Genomic DNA, 20,358 nt, shown 5'->3' with positions numbered 1-20,358 from the left:
TGAAATTTTCAAAAATTCGGAAAATTGGCTGAAAATGCCTAAATATGAAGGACTCATCAGGCGAATCGATCTGGAACTGAATTCGGAACACTCACTGACATTTCCCCTATCTGAAAGTCTAATAAACGCCGGAAAAATGACTAAGTCCAAAAAAAATTTTTTTTCGACTTTTTTCAATTTTACACCCGTGGGATATATATCCTACCCACACACATTTGGAACTCTCCTGGGGTACCCTCACACATATTATTCCCTCATTTAGTGGATATTTTCACAAAAAAGTGAAATTTTCAAAAATTCTGACAATTGGCTGAAAACGCCTAAATATGAAGGACTCATCGGGCGAATCGCTCTTGTAACTGAAATCGGAACGCTCACTGACATTTCCCCTATCTGAAAGTCTGATAAACGCCGGAAAAATGACTAAGTCCAAAAAAAATTTTTTTTCAACTTTTTTCAATTTTACCCACGTGGGATAAATATTCTACCCACACACATTTGGAACTCTCCTGGGGTACCCTCACACATATTATTCCCTCATTTAGTGGATATTTTCACAAAAAAGTGAAATTTTCAAAAATTCACAAAATTGGCTGAAAACAACTAAATATGAAGGACTCATCGGGCGAATCGCTCTGGAACTGAAATCGGAATGCTCACTGACATTTCCTCTATCTGAAAGTCTGATAAATGCCGGAAAAATGACTAAGTCCAAAAAAAATTTTTTTTCAACTTTTTTCAATTTTACCCACGTGGGATAAATATTCTACCCACACACATTTGGAACTCTCCTGGGGTACCCTCACACATATTATTCCCTCATTTAGTGGATATTTTCACAAAAAAGTGACATTTTCAAAAATCTTGAAAATTGGCTGAAAACAACTAAATATGAAGGACTCATCGGGCGAATCGCTCTGGAACTGAAATCGGAACGCTCACTGACATTTCCCCTATCTGAAAGTCTGAAAAACGCCGGAAAAATGACTAAGTCCAAAAAAAAATTTTTTTCAACTTTTTTCAATTTTACACACGTGGGATAAATATTCTACCCACACACATTTGGAACTCTCCTGGGGTACGCTCACACATATTATTCCCTCATTTAGTGGATATTTTCACAAAAAAGTGAAATTTTCAAAAATTCAGAAAATTGGCTGAAAACAACTAAATATGAAGGACTCATCGGGCGAATCGCTCTGGAACTGAAATCGGAATGCTCACTGACATTTCCCCTATCTGAAAGTCTGATAAACACCGGAAAAATGACTAAGTCCCCAAAAAAATTTTTTTCAACTTTTTTCAATTTTACCCCCGTGGGATATATATCCTACCCACACACATTTGGAACTCTCCTGGGGTACCCTCACACATATTATTCCCTCATTTAGTGGATATTTTCACAAAAAAGTGAAATTTTCAAAAATTCGGAAAATTGGCTGAAAACGCCTAAATATGAAGGACTCATCAGGCGAATCGCTCTGGAACTGAATTCGGAACACTCACTGACATTTCCCCTATCTGAAAGTCTAATAAACGCCGGAAAAATGACTAAGTCCAAAAAAAAATTTTTTTCGACTTTTTTCAATTTTACACCCGTGGGATATATATCCTACCCACACACATTTGGAACTCTCCTGGGGTACCCTCACACATATTATTCCCTCATTTAGTGGATATTTTCACAAAAAAGTGAAATTTTCAAAAATTCGGAAAATTGGCTGAAAACGCCTAAATATGAAGGACTCATCGGGCGAATCGATCTGGAACTGAATTCGGAACACTCACTGACATTTCCCCTATCTGAAAGTCTAATAAACGCCGGAAAAATGACTAAGTCCAAAAAAAATTTTTTTTCGACTTTTTTCAATTTTACACCCGTGGGATATATATCCTACCCACACACATTTGGAACTCTCCTGGGGTACCCTCACACATATTATTCCCTCATTTAGTGGATATTTTCACAAAAAAGTGAAATTTTCAAAAATTCTGACAATTGGCTGAAAACGCCTAAATATGAAGGACTCATCGGGCGAATCGCTCTTGTAACTGAAATCGGAACGCTCACTGACATTTCCCCTATCTGAAAGTCTGATAAACGCCGGAAAAATGACTAAGTCCAAAAAAAATTTTTTTTCAACTTTTTTCAATTTTACCCACGTGGGATAAATATTCTACCCACACACATTTGGAACTCTCCTGGGGTACCCTCACACATATTATTCCCTCATTTAGTGGATATTTTCACAAAAAAGTGAAATTTTCAAAAATTCTGAAAATTGGCTGAAAACGACTAAATATGAAGGACTCATCGGGCGAATCGCTCTGGAACTGAAATCGGAATGCTCACTGACATTTCCTCTATCTGAAAGTCTGATAAATGCCGGAAAAATGACTAAGTCCAAAAAAAATTTTTTTTCAACTTTTTTCAATTTTACCCACGTGGGATAAATATTCTACCCACACACATTTGGAACTCTCCTGGGGTACCCTCACACATATTATTCCCTCATTTAGTGGATATTTTCACAAAAAAGTGAAATTTTCAAAAATTCACAAAATTGGCTGAAAACAACTAAATATGAAGGACTCATCGGGCGAATCGCTCTGGAACTGAAATCGGAATGCTCACTGACATTTCCTCTATCTGAAAGTCTGATAAACACCGGAAAAATGACTAAGTCCCAAAAAAAATTTTTTTCAACTTTTTTCAATTTTACCCCCGTGGGATATATATCCTACCCACACACATTTGGAACTCTCCTGGGGTACCCTCACACATATTATTCCCTCATTTAGTGGATATTTTCACAAAAAAGTGAAATTTTCAAAAATTCTGACAATTGGCTGAAAACGCCTAAATATGAAGGACTCATCAGGCGAATCGCTCTGGAACTGAAATCGGAACGCTCACTGACATTTCCCCTATCTGAAAGTCTGATAAATGCCGGAAAAATGACTAAGTCCCAAAAAAAATTTTTTTCAACTTTTTTCAATTTTACACACGTGGGATAAATATTCTACCCACACACATTTGGAACTCTCCTGGGGTACGCTCACACATATTATTCCCTCATTTAGTGGATATTTTCACAAAAAAGTGAAATTTTCAAAAATTCAGAAAATTGGCTGAAAACAACTAAATATGAAGGACTCATCGGGCGAATCGCTCTGGAACTGAAATCGGAATGCTCACTGACATTTCCCCTATCTGAAAGTCTGATAAACACCGGAAAAATGACTAAGTCCCAAAAAAATTTTTTTTCAACTTTTTTCAATTTTACCCCCGTGGGATATATATCCTACCCACACACATTTGGAACTCTCCTGGGGTACCCTCACACATATTATTCCCTCATTTAGTGGATATTTTCACAAAAAAGTGAAATTTTCAAAAATTCTGACAATTGGCTGAAAACGCCTAAATATGAAGGACTCATCAGGCGAATCGCTCTGGAACTGAAATCGGAACGCTCACTGACATTTCCCCTATCTGAAAGTCTGATAAATGCCGGAAAAATGACTAAGTCCAAAAAAAAATTTTTTTCAACTTTTTTCAATTTTACACACGTGGGATAAATATTCTACCCACACACATTTGGAACTCTCTTGGGGTACGCTCACACATATTATTCCCTCATTTAGTGGATATTTTCACAAAAAAGTGAAATTTTCAAAAATTCTGAAAATTGGCTGAAAACAAATAAATATGAAGGACTCATCGGGCGAATCGCTCTGGAACTGAAATCGGAATGCTCACTGACATTTCCCCTATCTGTAAGTCTGATAAACACCGGAAAAATGACTAAGTCCAAAAAAAAATTTTTTTCAACTTTTTTCAATTTTACCCCCGTGGAATATATATCCTACCCACACACATTTGGAACTCTACTGGGGTACCCTCACACATATTATTCCCTCATTTAGTGGATATTTTCACAAAAAAGTGAAATTTTCAAAAATTCTGAAAATTGGCTGAAAACGCCTAAATATGAAGGACTCATCGGGCGAATCGCTCTGGAACTGAAATCGGAACGCTCACTGACATTTCCCCTATCTGAAAGTCTGATAAATGCCAGAAAACTGACTAAATCCAAAAAATATTTTTTTTCAACTTTTTTCAATTTTACCCACGTGGGATAAATATTCTACCCACACACATTTGGAACTCTCCTGGGGTACCCTCACACATATTATTCCCTCATTTATGGATATTTTCACAAAAAAGTGAAATTTTCAAAAATTCGGAAAATTGGCTGAAAACGCCTAAATATGAAGGACTCATCGGGCGAATCGCTCTGGAACTGAAATCGGAATACTCACTGACATTTCCCCTATCTGAAAGTCTAATAAACGCCGGAAAAATGACTAAGTCAAAAAAAATTTTTTTTTAACTTTTTTCAATTTTACCCCCGTGGGATATATATCCTACCCACACACATTTGGAACTCTCCTGGGGTACCCTCACAGATATTATTCCCTCATTTAGTGGATATTTTTACAAAAAAGTGAAATTTTCAAAAATTCTGAAAATTGGCTGAAAACGACTAAATATGAAGGACTCATCGTGCGAATCGCTCTGGAACTGAATTCGGAACGCTCACTGACATTTCCCCTATCTGAAAGTCTAATAAACGCCGGAAAAATGACTAAGTCCAAAAAAAAATTTTTTTCGACTTTTTTCAATTTTACACCCGTGGGATATATATCCTACCCACACACATTTGGAACTCTCCTGGGGTACCCTCACACATATTATTCCCTCATTTAGTGGATATTTTCACAAAAAAGTGAAATTTTCAAAAATTCTGACAATTGGCTGAAAACGACTAAATATGAAGGACTCATCGGGCGAATCGCTCTGTAACTGAAATCGGAACGCTCACTGACATTTCCCCTATCTGAAAGTCTGATAAACACCGGAAAAATGACTAAGTCCAAAAAACATTTTTTTCAACTTTTTTCAATTTTACCCCCGTGGAATATATATCCTACCCACACACATTTGGAACTCTCCTGGGGTACCCTTACACATATTATTCCCTCATTTAGTGGATATTTTCACAAAAAAGTGAAATTTTCAAAAATTCTGACAATTGGCTGAAAACGCCTAAATATGAAGGACTCATCGGGCGAATCGCTCTGGAACTGAAATCGGAACGCTCACTGACATTTCCCCTATCTGAAAGTCTGATAAACGCCGGAAAAATGACTAAGTCCAAAAAAAATTTTTTTTCAACTTTTTTCAATTTTACCCCCGTGGGATATATATCCTACCCACACACATTTGGAACTCTCCTGGGGTACCCTCACACATATTATTCCCTCATTTAGTGGATATTTTCACAAAAAAGTGAAATTTTCAAAAATTCTGAAAATTGGCTGAAAACGCCTAAATATGAAGGACTCATCGGGCGAATCGCTCTGGAACTGAAATCGGAACGCTCACTGACATTTCCCCTATCTGTAAGTCTGATAAATGCCAGAAAACTGACTAAGTCCAAAAAATATTTTTTTTCAACTTTTTTCAATTTTACCCACGTGGGATAAATATTCTACCCACACACATTTGGAACTCTCCTGGGGTACCCTCACACATGTTATTCCCTCATTTATGGATATTTTCACAAAAAAGTGAAATTTTCAAAAATTCTGACAATTGGCTGAAAACGCCTAAATATGAAGGACTCATCGGGCGAATCGCTCTGGAACTGAAATCGGAACGCTCACTGACATTTCCCCTATCTGAAAGTCTGATAAACGCCGGAAAAATGACTAAGTCCAAAAAAAATTTTTTTTCAACTTTTTTCAATTTTACCCCCGTGGGATATATATCCTACCCACACACATTTGGAACTCTCCTGGGGTACCCTCACACATATTATTCCCTCATTTAGTGGATATTTTCACAAAAAAGTGAAATTTTCAAAAATTCTGAAAATTGGCTGAAAACTACTAAATATGAAGGACTCATCGGGTGAATCGCTCTGGTACTGAAATCGGAACGCTCACTGACATTACCCCTATCTGAAAGTCTGATAAATGCCGGAAAAATGACTAAGTCCAAAAAAAAATTTTTTTCAACTTTTTTCAATTTTACACACGTGGGATAAATATTCTACCCACACACATTTGGAACTCTCTTGGGGTACGCTCACACATATTATTCCCTCATTTAGTGGATATTTTCACAAAAAAGTTAAATTTTCAAAAATTCTGAAAATTGGCTGAAAACGCCTAAATATGAAGGACTCATCGGGCGAATCGCTCTGGAACTGAAATCGGAACGCTCACTGACATTTCCCCTATCTGAAAGTCTGATAAATGCCAGAAAACTGACTAAGTCCAAAAAATATTTTTTTTCAACTTTTTTCAATTTTACCCACGTGGGATAAATATTCTACCCACACACATTTGGAACTCTCCTGGGGTACCCTCACACATATTATTCCCTCATTTACGGATATTTTCACAAAAAAGTGAAATTTTCAAAAATTCGGAAAATTGGCTACAAACGCCTAAATATGAAGGACTCATCGGGCGAATCGCTCTGGAACTGAAATCGGAATACTCACTGACATTTCCCCTATCTGAAAGTCTAATAAACGCCGGAAAAATGACCAAGTCAAAAAAATTTTTTTTTTTACTTTTTTCAATTTTACCCCCGTGGGATATATATCCTACCCACACACATTTGGAACTCTCCTGGGGTACCCTCACACATATTATTCCCTCATTTAGTGGATATTTTTACAAAAAAGTGAAATTTTCAAAAATTCTGAAAATTGGCTGAAAACGACTAAATATGAAGGAGTCATCGGGCGAATCGCTCTGGAACTGAAATCGGAATGCTCACTGACATTTCCCCTATCTGAAAGTCTGATAAACTCCGGAAAAATGACTAAGTCGAAAAAAAAAAATTTTTCAACTTTTTTCAATTTTTACCCACGTGGGATAAATATTCTACCGACACACATTTGGAACTCTCCTGGGGTACCCTCACACATATTATTCCCTCATTTAGTGGATATTTTCAAAAAAAGTGAAATTTTCAAAAATTCTGAAAATTGGCTGAAAACGCCTAAATATGAAGGACTCATCGGGCCAATCGCTCTGGAACTGAAATCGGAGCGCTCACTGACATTTCCCCTATCTGAAAGTCTGATAAACGCCGGAAAAATGACTAAGTCTAAAAAAAAATTTTTTTCAACTTTTTTCAATTTTACCCCCGTGGGATATATATCCTACCCACACACATTTGGAACTCTCCTGGGGTACCCTCACACATATTATTCCCTCATTTAGTGGATCTTTTCACAAAAAAGTGAAATTTTCAAAAATTCTGACAATTGGCTGAAAACGACTAAATATGAAGGACTCATCGGGCCAATCGCTCTGGAACTGAAATCGGAATGCTCACTGACATTTCCCCTATCTGAAAGTCTGATAAACGCCGGAAAAATGACTAAGTCTAAAAAAAATTTTTTTTCAACTTTTTTCAATTTTACCCACGTGGGATAAATATTCTACCCACACACATTTGGATCTCTCCTGGGGTACCCTCACACATATTATTCCCTCATTTAGTGGATATTTTCACAAAAAAGTGAAATTTTCAAAAATTCTGAAAATTGGCTGAAAACGACTAAATATGAAGGACTCATCGGGCGAATCGCTCTGGAACTGAAATGGGAATGCTCACTGACATTTCCCCTATCTGAAAGTCTGATAAATGCCGGAAAAATGACTAATTCCCCCCAAAATTTTTTTTTTACTTTTTTAATTTTACCCCCGTGGGATATATATCCTACCCACACACATTTGGAACTCTGCTGGGGTACCCTCACACATATTATTCCCTAATTTAGTGGATATTTTCACAAAAAAGTGAAATTTTCAAAAATTCAGAAAATTGGCTGAAAACGACTAAATATGAAGGACTCATCGGGCGAATCGCTCTGAAACTGAAATCGGAACGCTCACTGACATTTCCCCTATCTGAAAGTCTGATAAACTCCGGAAAAATGACTAAGTCGAAAAAAAAAAATTTTTCAACTTTTTTCAGTTTTTACCCACGTGGGATAAATATTCTACCGACACACATTTGGAACTCTCCTGGGGTACGCTCACACATATTATTCCCTCATTTAGTGGATATTTTCAAAAAAAGTGAAATTTTCAAAAATTCTGAAAATTGGCTGAAAACGCTTAAATATGAAGGACTCATCGGGCCAATCGCTCTGGAACTGAAATCGGAACGCTCACTGACATTTCCCCTATCTGAAAGTCTGATAAACGCCGGAAAAATGACTAAGTCCAAAAAATTTTTTTTTCAATTTTACCCACGTGGGATAAATATTCTACCCACACACATTTGGAACTCTCCTGGGGTACCCTCACACATATTATTCCCTCATTTAGTGGATATTTTCACAAAAAAGTGACATTTTCAAAAATTCTGAAAATTGGCTGAAAACAACTAAATATGAAGGACTCATCGGGCGAATCGCTCTGGAACTGAAATCGGAATGCTCACTGACATTTCCTCTATCTGAAAGTCTGATAAACACCGGAAAAATGACTAAGTCCAAAAAACATTTTTTTCAACTTTTTTCAATTTTACCCCCGTGGAATATATATCCTACCCACACACATTTGGAACTCTACTGGGGTACCCTCACACATATTATTCCCTCATTTAGTGGATATTTTCACAAAAAAGTGAAATTTTCAAAAATTCGGAAAATTGGCTGAAAACGCCTAAATATGAAGGACTCATCGGGCGAATCGCTCTGGAACTGAAATCGTAACACTCACTGACAATTCCCCTATCTGAAAGTCTAATAAACGCCGGAAAAATGACTAAGTCCAAAAAAAAATTTTTTTCAACTTTTTTCAATTTTCCCCCCGTGGGATATATATCCTACCCACACACATTTGGAACTCTCCTGGGGTACCCTCACACATATTATTCCCTCATTTAGTGGATATTTTCACAAAAAAGTGAAATTTTCAAAAATTCTGACAATTGGCTGAAAACGACTAAATATGAAGGACTCATCGGGCGAATCGCTCTGGAACTGAAATCGGAACGCTCACTGACATTTCCCCTATCTTAAAGTCTGATAAACGCCGGAAAAATGACTAAGTCCAAAAAAAATTTTTTTTCAACTTTTTTCAATTTTACCCACGTGGGATAAATATTCTACCCACACACATTTGGAACTCTCCTGGGGTACCCTCACACATATTATTCCCTCATTTAGTGGATATTTTCACAAAAAAGTGACATTTTCAAAAATTCTGAAAATTGGCTGAAAACTACTAAATATGAAGGACTCATCGGGTGAATCGCTCTGGAACTGAAATCGGAACGCTCACTGACATTTCCCCTATCTGAAAGTCTGATAAATGCGGAAAAATGACTAAGTCCAAAAAAAAATTTTTTTCAACTTTTTTCAATTTTACACACGTGGGATAAATATTCTACCCACACACATTTGGAACTCTCCTGGGGTACCCTCACACATATTATTCCCTCATTTACGGATATTTTCACAAAAAAGTGAAATTTTCAAAAATTCGGAAAATTGGCTGAAAACGCCTAAATATGAAGGACTCATCGGGCGAATCGCTCTGGAACTGAAATCGGAACACTCACTGACAATTCCCCTATCTGAAAGTCTAATAAACGCCGGAAAAATGACTAAGTCCAAAAAAAAATTTTTTTCAACTTTTTTCAATTTTCCCCCCGTGGGATATATATCCTACCCACACACATTTGGAACTCTCCTGGGGTACCCTCACACATATTATTCCCTCATTTAGTGGATATTTTCACAAAAAAGTGAAATTTTCAAAAATTCTGACAATTGGCTGAAAACGACTAAATATGAAGGACTCATCGGGCGAATCGCTCTGGAACTGAAATCGGAACGCTCACTGACATTTCCCCTATCTGAAAGTCTGATAAACGCCAGAAAAATGACTAAGTCCAAAAAATATTTTTTTTCAACTTTTTTCAATTTTACCCCCGTGGGATTTATATCCTACCCACACACATTTGGAACTCTCCTGGGGTACCCTCACACATATTATTCCCTCATTTAGTGGATATTTTCACAAAAAAGTGTAATTTTCAAAAATTCTGACAATTGGCTGAAAACGCCTAAATATGAAGGACTCATCGGTAGTGTTGAGCATTCCGATACTGTAATATCGGGTATCGGCCGATATTCGCGGTATCGGAATTCCGATACTTAATTCCGATACTTTTACAATATCGGATACCGGAATCGGAAGTTCCCATAATGCCTGCGCTCTGCAGTGTCTGTGAAGGATGACAAGCTGGGTGGCAGCGCTCAGCTGAGATCCAGCCTGTCATCAGAATGCCATCCCAGCGGGGGAGAATTCTCCTGATTGTTTAAAAGCCGGCGGGCGGTATAAAGCCGCCGGCTTTTAAACAATCACACAGCCCCATACTGCTTCCCCGCAGCCTCCCACCCCGATCCTCCACTCCCCTCGCCACCTCCCATCCCGATCGTAAGTTAGGACCGGGCGGGGAGCGCAGCTCCAAGGAGCGGGGAGTGAAGGACCCGGGCGGGGAAGCCGGCAGTGAAAAGACTTCACCGCCGGCTTTCCCGTTCTGTGCTGCGCTTTCCCGCCGGTTATTTCAAATGAACAGCTGAGGTATCAGCTGATGCCGATCAGCTGTTCATTTGAAGTCGCCGCGTTGCCCTCAGAGGGTTCATGTGAGTTCATGCTTGACTGCATGAACTCACATGAACTTTCCCACGGCCGCACAGGTCAGCCTCACCTCCCAGACGATCAGACCGTCATGATTAGTGTGTGTGCGGGGTGTGTGTGCGGGGTGTGTGCGCGATGTTTGTGCGGGTGTGCGCGGTGTCTGTGCGATGTGTGCGGGTGTGTGCGGTGTGTGTGCGGGTGTGTGCGTGCAGGCAGACATAGGCCGATGTGACACTACTACTCCCATCGGCCTATGTCTGTCCCCCGTCCACTCCTGCCAGCAGGATCAGCTCGATGGGAGCAGTAGTTCCCATCAGACTGATCCTGCTATTTAAATTGCCCTACTGTGTCCCCAATAAATGTTAAATACATGTCATTGGTGGCCAGTGGTTACCTAAAACAAATTAGTTCATACATTACCTGTCCCCGCCGATCGCCACCTAAAATAAAGTAAAAAATAAAAAACGACATCTATACTCACCAAGACACCTAATTCCCCGAAGCCATCGATCTCCTGTAATAAAATATAAAATAATAAACCACAACCTTATCCTTACCCCTCCGTAGCAGTCCACGAGTGTCCCACGAAGATCTCCAGTTCAGAGCAGCCACATAGAATGTGACCGCTCTGAACCGCTGCCGCCGCTAGAATGACGGGGCCGTAAGGGTTCACCGGAGTTCAGGCAGCGCTGCTCCGGTTAGCTCCTTTACGGCCCTGCTGTATCGTGAGAAATTCCCACGGTACAGCAGTGCCGTAAAGGAGGTCTCCGGAGCTGCGCTGCCTGAATGCACTCCGGTGACCTCAGTCAGTGGCTCCCGCTGCCGGGAGCGGACGTGTTCCCGGCAGCGTGAGCTTACAGCAGCCATGCACATCTGTCACCATCTCCAGATGTGACAGCTGTGCATGGGAGATCAGCGCAGGAACGTGGACAGGTAACTATTATTTTTAGTAAACTAAGAATTAAATAAAATTGTGTGTTTTATTTCAAATAAATTATTTTTTTCTGGGTGTAGTGTGTTTTTTCTTTTTAACACTTTGTAGGTTAGTAATGGGGGTGTCTTATAGACGCCCATCATTACTAACCTGGGCTTCATGGCAGCTGGCGCTGACATGAACCCCACCACTATTACCCCCTGCCACCGCACCAGGGCAGCGTGGAAGAGCGAGGCTAAGTGCCAGAGTTGGCGCATCCTATGGATGCGCCATTTCTGGGGCGGCTGACGACTGGTGTTTCTAGCCTGGGAGGGGGCCAATATTCATGGCACCCTTCCTGGGCTATTAATATCAGCCCCCAGCTGTCTGCCTAGCCTTTGCTAGCTATTAAAATAGGGGGGACCCCACGTCATTTTTCTTGGGGGGGTCCCCCATTTTAATAGCTAGTAAAGGCTAGGTATTCAGCTGGGGGCTGATATTAGTAGCCTGGGAAGCTCCGTGGGTTTTACCCCCTTCCCAGGCTTCAAACATCTGCCCCAGCCGTCTGCTTAACCTCCGCTAGAGACTAAAATTATGGGGGATCCCATGCCATTTTTTTTTAAAATAAATCCATTATTTTAACACTAAATGACATTTGAGGAGTTAATAAAGATGCAGTCCCTAAATTATTATTTATTTTTTAATTAATTTTTCCCAAAACTTTTGACGTGGGCTTCGCCATATTTTTGTATGCCAGCCAGGTACAGCATCCAGCTTCTATGAACGCGCCATTTTCCGGGGCGGCTGCGGACTGCAATTTTCAGCGGGGGGCAGAAAGCTTGGGCCTCCCTGCGCTGCAGATTCCATCCCCCAGCTGCCTAGTTGTACCTGGCTGGACACAAAAATAGGGAGAAGCTCCACGTTTTTTTTTTTTTAATTATTTCATGAAATTCATGGAATAATTAAGAAAAAAAGGGCTTCCCTATATTGTTGTGTCCAACCAGGTACAAATAGGCAGCTGGTGGTTGGGGGCAGCCCGTTCCTGCCTGCTGTACCTGGCTGGACCCAAATATAGTGCAAAGCCCCACGTCAATTTTCTTTAAATTATTTCAGGAAATTCATGAAATAATTAAAAAAAAATTATGTGGGGCTTCGCCCTATATTTGTGTCCAGTCAGGTACAGCAGGCAGGAACGGGCTGCCCCCAACCACCAGCTGCCTATTTGTACCTAGCCGGACACAACAATATAGGGAAGCCCTTTTTTTCTTAATTATTCCATGAATTTCATGAAATAATTAAAAAAAAAAATACGTGGGGCTTCGCCCTATTTTTGTGTCCAGCCAGGTACAACAAGGCAGCTGGGGGCTGGAATCCGCAGCGCAGGGAGGCCCAAGCTTTCTGGGCCCCACCCGCTACAAATTGCAGTCCGCAGCCGCCCCGGAAAATGGCGCGTTCATAGAAGCGCCATCTTCTGGCGCTGTACCCAACTCATCCAGGGCCCTGGTGCGGTGGCTCACTGGGTAATAAAGGGGTTAAGGCCAGCTTGGCATTATCAGCTGGCCCTAAACAAACACCCAGAAAAAGTCCTTTAATTGAAATAAAGACACAATTCTTTATTGTTCTAAATTAAACCATACTTACAGTCACGCCCATTCCAGCTGAAGCCAACGATCTCCTGCAATAAAAGTAAAATAATAAAGCAACCTCATCCTTACCTTTCCATGGTTCCCAGGACAGCTTCAGCTCTGCTACATCGAGATGACAGGCTGGACCGCAGCAGAACGCTGCCATCCAGCCTGTCATCCCGCAGACACTGAGAAGCGCAGGCATGCTTGCGCTCCTCAGTGTCTCGCTGTGACGGCATCCAGATGAGCCGAGGTCATGTCCAATGAACTCAGCTCACCTCATGCACGTCACTGACAGCGTGGGAAAATTCTCCTGCACTCAGCGCTTCAGCGTGAGAATTTTCCCACGCTGTCAGTGACGTGCATGAGGTGCGCCGAGTTCATTGGACATGACCTCACCTCATGCACGTCACTGACAGCGTGGGAAAATTCTCACGCTGAAGCGCTGAGTGCAGGAGAATTCTCCCACGCTGTCAGTGACGTACATGAGGTGAGCCGAGTTCATTGTCGGCTCATCTGGATGCCGTCACAGCCAGACACTGAGGAGTGGAAGTATGCCTGCGCTTCTCAGTGTCTGCGGGATGACAGGCTGGATGGCAGCGCTCTGCTGCGGTCCAGCCTGTCATCTCGATGTAGCAGAGCTGGAGCCGTCGTGGGAGCCATGGAAAGGTAAGGATGAGGTTGCTTTATTATTTTTCTTTTATTGCAGGAGATCGTTGGCTTCAGCTGGAATGGGCGTGATGGTAAGTATGGTTTAATTTAGAACAATAAAGAATTGTGTGTTTATTTCAATTAAAGGACTTTTTTCTGGGTGTTTGTGTTTTTTTTAAATACTTTACTAGAAATTCATGGTGGTCATGTCTAATATTGGCGTGACCCCATGAATTTCGGGCTTAGGGCCAGCTGATAATGCCAAGCTGGCCTTAACCCCTTTATTACCCAGTGAGCCACCGCACCAGGGCCCTGGATGAGTTGGGTACAGCGCCAGAAGATGGCGCTTCTATGAACGTGCCATTTTCCGGGGCGGCTGCGGACTGCAATTTGCAGCGGGTGGGGCCCAGAAAGCTTGGGCCTCCCTGCGCTGCAGATTCCAGCCCCCAGCTGCCTAGTTGTACCTGGCTGGACACAAAAATAGGGCGAAGCTCCACGTTTTTTTTTTTTAAATTCATGAAATTCATGGAATAATTAAGAAAAAAAGGGCTTCCCTATATTGTTGTGTCCGGCTAGGTACAAATAGGCAGCTGGTGGTTGGGGGCAGCCCGTTCCTGCCTGCTGTACCTGACTGGACACAAATATAGGGCGAAGCCCCACATCAATTTTTTTGTTTGGGGCTTCAAACATTTGCCCCAGCTGTCTGCTTAACCTCCGCTAGAGCCTAAAATTAAGGGGAACCCCACGCCAATTTTTTTTTAAATAAATCCTTTATTTTAACACTAAATGACAAGTACAGTAATCAACACTGTCACTGTACTTCATATATATGTGACTGACATGTTTCTATCTATCTAATCTATGTGTGATTCTCTATTCTTTCTATTCTAAATTGTCGAGTACAGATGCTGAATTGCCGGCCGGCTTTCTTAAAGAGACGGTGCACGAAAACACTAATATTTTTTTTAATAAATCCTTTACACTAAATGACAAGTACAGTAAGCAACACTGTCACTGTACTTCATATATATGTGACTGACATGGTTCTATCTACCTAATCTATGTGTGAAGCTCTATTCTTTCTGTTGTAAATTGTCGGGTACCGGTGTATGCGCTGATGAATTGCCGGCTTTTCATGTCATTCTACATTATTCTTAGTTGTTTTACTTCATGTAGAATTAACCTACAAGGAAAGAAAGGGTTTATTTTCATTCCGATATTTGTGTCCCATTGACTTGCATTGGTTTCCGGTATCGGAATCGGCGATATCCGATACTTTTTGGGTATCGGCCCGATCCAATCCGATACGATATTTCCTGATATCGGAAGGTATCGCTCAACACTACTCATCGGGCGAATCGCTCTGGAACTGAAATCGGAACGCTCACTGACATTTCCCCTATCTGAAAGTCTGATAAACGCCGGAAAAATGACTAAGTCCAAAAAAAAATTTTTTTCAACTTTTTTCAATTTTACACACGTGGGATAAATATTCTACCCACACACATTTGGAACTCTCCTGGGGTACGCTCACACATATTATTCCCTCATTTAGTGGATATTTTCACAAAAAAGTGAAATTTTCAAAAATTCTGAAAATTGGCTGAAAACAACTAAATATGAAGGACTCATCGGGCGAAACGCTCTGGAACTGAAATCGGAATGCTCACTGACATTTCCCCTATCTGAAAGTCTGATAGTCATTTTTCCGGTGTTTAAGTCCAAAAAATATTTTTTTTCAACTTTTTTCAATTTTACCCACGTGGGACAAATATTCTACCCACACACATTTGGAACTCTCCTGGGGTACCCTCACACATATTATTCCCTCATTTACGGATATTTTCACAAAAAAGTGAAATTTTCAAAAATTCGGAAAATTGGCTGAAAACGCCTAAATATGAAGGACTCATCGGGCGAATCACTCTGGAACTGAAATCGGAATGCTCACTGACATTTCCCCTATCTGAAAGTCTGATAAATGCCAGAAAAATGACTAATTCCCCCCAAAATTTTTTTTTTACTTTTTTAATTTTACCCCCGTGGGATATATATCCTACCCACACACATTTGGAACTCTGCTGGGGTACCCTCACACATATTATTCCCTAATTTAGTGGATATTTTCACAAAAAAGTGAAATTTTCAAAAATTCTGAAAATTGGCTGAAAACGACTAAATATGAAGGACTCATCGGGCGAATCGCTCTGAAACTGAAATCGGAACGCTCACTGACATTTCCCCTATCTGAAAGTCTGATAAACTCCAGAAAAATGACTAAGTCGAAAAAAAAAAATTTTTCAACTTTTTTCAATTTTTACCCACGTGGGATAAATATTCTACCGACACACATTTGGAACTCTCCTGGGGTACGCTCACACATATTATTCCCTCATTTAGTGGATATTTTCAAAAAAAGTGAAATTTTCAAAAATTCTGAAAATTGGCTGAAAACGCCTAAATATGAAGGACTCATCGGGCCAATCGCTCTGGAACTGAAATCGGAACGCTCACTGACATTTCCCCTATCTGAAAGTCTGATAAACGCCGGAAAAATGACTAAGTCCAAAAAAATTTTTTTTTCAATTTTACCCACGTGGGATAAATATTCTACCCACACACATTTGGAACTCTCCTGGGGTACCCTCACACATATTATTCCCTCATTTAGTGGATATTTTCACAAAAAAGTGACATTTTCAAAAATTCTGAAAATTGGCTGAAAACTACTAAATATGAAGGACTCATCGGGCGAATCGCTCTGGAACTGAAATCGGAATGCTCACTGACATTTCCCCTATCTGAAAGTCTGATAAATGCCGGAAAAATGACTAAGTCCAAAAAAAAATTTTTTCCAACTTTTTTCAATTTTACACACGTGGGATAAATATTCTACCCACACACATTTGGAACTCTCCTGGGGTACGCTCACACATATTATTCCCTCATTTAGTGGATATTTTCACAAAAAAGTGAAATTTTCAAAAATTCTGAAAATTGGCTGAAAACAACTAAATATGAAGGACTCATCGGGCGAATCGCTCTGGAACTGAAATCGGAATGCTCACTGACATTTCCTCTATCTGAAAGTCTGATAAACACCGGAAAAATGACTAAGTCCAAAAAAAAAATTTTTTTCAACTTTTTTCAATTTTACCCCCGTGGGATATATATCCTACCCACACACATTTGGAACTCTCCTGGGGTACCCTCACACATATTATTCCCTCATTTAGTGGATATTTTCACAAAAAAGTGAAATTTTCAAAAATTCTGACAATTGGCTGAAAACGACTAAATATGAAGGACTCATCGGGCCAATCGCTCTGGAACTGAAATCGGAATGCTCACTGACATTTCCCCTATCTGAAAGTCTGATAAACGCCGGAAAAATGACTAAGTCTAAAAAAAATTTTTTTTCAACTTTTTTCAATTTTACCCACGTGGGATAAATATTCTACCCACACACATTTGGATCTCTCCTGGGGTACCCTCACACATATTATTCCCTCATTTAGTGGATATTTTCACAAAAAAGTGAAATTTTCAAAAATTCTGAAAATTGGCTGAAAACGACTAAATATGAAGGACTCATCGGGCGAATCGCTCTGGAACTGAAATGGGAATGCTCACTGACATTTCCCCTATCTGAAAGTCTGATAAATGCCAGAAAAATGACTAATTCCCCCCAAAATTTTTTTTTTACTTTTTTAATTTTACCCCCGTGGGATATATATCCTACCCACACACATTTGGAACTCTGCTGGGGTACCCTCACACATATTATTCCCTAATTTAGTGGATATTTTCACAAAAAAGTGAAATTTTCAAAAATTCTGAAAATTGGCTGAAAACGACTAAATATGAAGGACTCATCGGGCGAATCGCTCTGAAACTGAAATCGGAACGCTCACTGACATTTCCCCTATCTGAAAGTCTGATAAACTCCGGAAAAATGACTAAGTCGAAAAAAAAAAATTTTTCAACTTTTTTCAATTTTTACCCACGTGGGATAAATATTCTACCGACACACATTTGGAACTCTCCTGGGGTACGCTCACACATATTATTCCCTCATTTAGTGGATATTTTCAAAAAAAGTGAAATTTTCAAAAATTCTGAAAATTGGCTGAAAACGCCTAAATATGAAGGACTCATCGGGCCAATCGCTCTGGAACTGAAATCGGAACGCTCACTGACATTTCCCCTATCTGAAAGTCTGATAAACGCCGGAAAAATGACTAAGTCCAAAAAAATTTTTTTTTCAATTTTACCCACGTGGGATAAATATTCTACCCACACACATTTGGAACTCTCCTGGGGTACCCTCACACATATTATTCCCTCATTTAGTGGATATTTTCACAAAAAAGTGACATTTTCAAAAATTCTGAAAATTGGCTGAAAACTACTAAATATGAAGGACTCATCGGGCGAATCGCTCTGGAACTGAAATCGGAATGCTCACTGACATTTCCCCTATCTGAAAGTCTGATAAATGCCGGAAAAATGACTAAGTCCAAAAAAAAATTTTTTCCAACTTTTTTCAATTTTACACACGTGGGATAAATATTCTACCCACACACATTTGGAACTCTCCTGGGGTACGCTCACACATATTATTCCCTCATTTAGTGGATATTTTCACAAAAAAGTGAAATTTTCAAAAATTCTGAAAATTGGCTGAAAACAACTAAATATGAAGGACTCATCGGGCGAATCGCTCTGGAACTGAAATCGGAATGCTCACTGACATTTCCTCTATCTGAAAGTCTGATAAACACCGGAAAAATGACTAAGTCCAAAAAAAAAATTTTTTTCAACTTTTTTCAATTTTACCCCCGTGGGATATATATCCTACCCACACACATTTGGAACTCTCCTGGGGTACCCTCACACATATTATTCCCTCGTTTAGTGGATATTTTCACAAAAAAGTGAAATTTTCAAAAATTCTGACAATTGGCTGAAAACGACTAAATATGAAGGACTCATCGGGCCAATCGCTCTGGAACTGAAATCGGAATGCTCACTGACATTTCCCCTATCTGAAAGTCTGATAAACGCCGGAAAAATGACTAAGTCTAAAAAAAATTTTTTTTCAACTTTTTTCAATTTTACCCACGTGGGATAAATATTCTACCCACACACATTTGGATCTCTCCTGGGGTACCCTCACACATATTATTCCCTCATTTAGTGGATATTTTCACAAAAAAGTGAAATTTTCAAAAATTCTGAAAATTGGCTGAAAACGACTAAATATGAAGGACTCATCGGGCGAATCGCTCTGGAACTGAAATGGGAATGCTCACTGACATTTCCCCTATCTGAAAGTCTGATAAATGCCAGAAAAATGACTAATTCCCCCCAAAATTTTTTTTTTACTTTTTTAATTTTACCCCCGTGGGATATATATCCTACCCACACACATTTGGAACTCTGCTGGGGTACCCTCACACATATTATTCCCTAATTTAGTGGATATTTTCACAAAAAAGTGAAATTTTCAAAAATTCTGAAAATTGGCTGAAAACGACTAAATATGAAGGACTCATCGGGCGAATCGCTCTGAAACTGAAATCGGAACGCTCACTGACATTTCCCCTATCTGAAAGTCTGATAAACTCCGGAAAAATGACTAAGTCGAAAAAAAAAAATTTTTCAACTTTTTTCAATTTTTACCCACGTGGGATAAATATTCTACCGACACACATTTGGAACTCTCCTGGGGTACGCTCACACATATTATTCCCTCATTTAGTGGATATTTTCAAAAAAAGTGAAATTTTCAAAAATTCTGAAAATTGGCTGAAAACGCCTAAATATGAAGGACTCATCGGGCCAATCGCTCTGGAACTGAAATCGGAACGCTCACTGACATTTCCCCTATCTGAAAGTCTGATAAACGCCGGAAAAATGACTAAGTCCAAAAAAATTTTTTTTTCAATTTTACCCACGTGGGATAAATATTCTACCCACACACATTTGGAACTCTCCTGGGGTACCCTCACACATATTATTCCCTCATTTAGTGGATATTTTCACAAAAAAGTGACATTTTCAAAAATTCTGAAAATTGGCTGAAAACTACTAAATATGAAGGACTCATCGGGCGAATCGCTCTGGAACTGAAATCGGAATGCTCACTGACATTTCCCCTATCTGAAAGTCTGATAAATGCCGGAAAAATGACTAAGTCCAAAAAAAAATTTTTTCCAACTTTTTTCAATTTTACACACGTGGGATAAATATTCTACCCACACACATTTGGAACTCTCCTGGGGTACGCTCACACATATTATTCCCTCATTTAGTGGATATTTTCACAAAAAAGTGAAATTTTCAAAAATTCTGAAAATTGGCTGAAAACAACTAAATATGCAGGACTCATCGGGTGAATCGCTCTGGAACTGAAAT

The sequence above is a fragment of the Phyllobates terribilis genome, unplaced genomic scaffold, assembly GCF_046119375.1.
Source record: "Phyllobates terribilis strain yellow unplaced genomic scaffold, ASM4611937v1 Scaffold_8__6_contigs__length_399053987, whole genome shotgun sequence".
In the NCBI taxonomy this organism is placed as follows: domain Eukaryota; kingdom Metazoa; phylum Chordata; class Amphibia; order Anura; family Dendrobatidae; genus Phyllobates; species Phyllobates terribilis.
This window is presented reverse-complemented; position numbering follows the sequence as displayed.